We start from the raw sequence: 1,976 nt of genomic DNA, 5'->3' as shown, positions 1-1,976 counted from the left end.
TACAAGTCAGACCCTGCTTTGTGGCACACAGAGGTAAACAAAGCAACAGGAGCTAAGCCTCGCTGGAGGCTAAGAATTTAGGCATCTCTTGCTAAGCGTCTCGTCCAAGCGAGCTGTCCGTGCGTGAAACACTGGTGGCAGCCCTGCAGCCTGTCTGCATCCAGCAGGGTGGGAGTTGGCCCCTTCACAGGGGATGATTAAGACACCTTGTGCTAATCCCGCCTCCAGACTTCCTCGGAGGAGGGACAGTGTCAGAGACAGCTGCAGGGTGTCCTCGTGACAGGTGAGAGGATGTCTCTTAACAACTCACGTTTGTAATTTGTGCAGTACGGCCCTTTCCTGCCACACACTGTGCAGCGATCCCTCCTGGGGTTTTTCTTCTCTCTCTGTGAAATGTACTTAAAAGACAGAAGGCTTACTGTAAAGCAGGGGATTGTGCAGCTTCTTCTGAAGCAGGAAGGGCTGCAGGTGCTCTCAGCTGATCTCTCGTTTCCGAAAAACCCCACTTGCAGGCCTCCTTACACCGCGTGGGGAAAGCTGGTGGCCTGGGAGGGAGGGGCTTTCCGGGGAGGGGGATAAAAGGTCACGTGAACTCCATCCAGGCACCTGCACACCGGAGAAGAGGGCAAAGCCTGGAGGGGGAAGAGCTCACTGACAGCTCCTGCTGCCTGCACACTTAGCCCCAGAGCCCCAGCCCCTGTGTTTGCTCCATTTCCAGTTTGACCCAGGAGACTAGAGGAGAGAAAAGGGTCACGCACATCCCGGAATGCCGACTGATGCTAGTGACTGCCAGGTGTGCCGCCATCACGAGGCCTGAATTCTCACTCCATGGCTGAGGAGTTCACAGCCTTGGTTTCCTCGTCTGAGGCACTCCAGCAACAGGGCGGGGTAGCCCTTCCAGGTGGCTCTTTTTTTTTTTTTTTTTTTTAAGATTTATTTATTTATTTGAAAGTCAGAGTTACACAGAGAGAGGAGGAGAGGCAGAGAGAGAGGTCTTCCATCCGCTGGTTCACTCCCCAATTGGTTGCAGTGGCCGGAGCCAGGAGCCAGGAGCTTCTTCTGGGTCTCCCATGCAGGTGCAGGGGCCCAAGGACTTGAGCCAACTTCTACTGCTTTCCCAGGCCATAACAGAGAGCTGGATCAGAAGTGGACCAGTCGGGACTCGAACCGACACCCATATGGGATGCTGGCACTGCAGGCTGCAGGTTTACCTGCTATGCCACGGCACCGCCCCCCCCCCCCCCCATGGCTCTTAAGTGCTATCAAGTTTCCACAACATCCCAACCTTCCAAAATGTGACTTCCTGACAACAGTTTCTCCCAGAGGGCAGGGTAAAGGTCGGCCTTTCCAGTCAGCGCAGTGCCGGTGTGGCCGTGGAACCTGCACAGAGCCTGCAGTGCAGCCGGGAGCCAGCTTCCCGAGTCTTCCTCCCGGGCCCTCCGCCGCTCACTTGCTAGTGACAGCAGCGCTGCTCCATAGCGGGTTCTGGCCTTCGGGCCAGTCCTCCCGGGCTAGAGCCACTCTCTCCGAGGAGCACGCGGAGTCTGAGGCTCCCATGAACCCGAACAGGCTCCGGCCGCGCACTCTGAGGAGCGGCCTGGTGTAGCCGGGCCCTAGCACAGAGCTGTGAGAGCCCAGACCTGCCTCGGGAGCCTGCCTCCCACACACCCCTCACCCTCTCACCTCACCCCTCACATAGAGATGGGGGCGGGGCAGAGGCGTCAGCAGGGAAGGAAGAGGGTGGGGGGAGGCACCCAGGGGGCCTGGGGGGAGGGGAGGAGAGGAGAGCCTGGGCTCCCGGCCACTCTCAGTAGTTCTGGGCCATTCCAGGCAGCCCTGCAGTGAACCAGCCCCGACCGAAGACCCAGGGCCCCTCCACCTTCTCTTCGTATCCTTGAAGCATTGTGCAGGAGACATTTTGCAAACTCCTGGTCACCTACAGAAATCGGACAGGTCAGCTACCAACCCAGCTTGCT

The 1,976-nt window shown here is 58.2% G+C and overlaps 1 long non-coding RNA gene across 1 annotated transcript; it reads right to left on the bottom strand.

Moving 5' to 3' along the window:
• Positions 1-908: 908 nt before the first annotated feature.
• LOC149123008 (uncharacterized) lies at positions 909-1,699 on the bottom strand. The gene is made up of 2 exons (XR_016217885.1): positions 1,451-1,699; positions 909-1,135 (listed from the first exon to the last, which is right to left on the bottom strand). It is a non-coding gene; the product is annotated as an uncharacterized LOC149123008 (long non-coding RNA).
• Between the last annotated feature and the right edge of the window lie 277 nt (positions 1,700-1,976).

Source organism: Oryctolagus cuniculus, chromosome 12, assembly GCF_051225735.1.
Source record: "Oryctolagus cuniculus isolate XC-2025 breed Fujian yellow rabbit chromosome 12, ASM5122573v1, whole genome shotgun sequence".
In the NCBI taxonomy this organism is placed as follows: domain Eukaryota; kingdom Metazoa; phylum Chordata; class Mammalia; order Lagomorpha; family Leporidae; genus Oryctolagus; species Oryctolagus cuniculus.
Note: the sequence above shows the minus strand (reverse complement) of the source record. Positions and strands in the feature narration are given on the sequence as shown.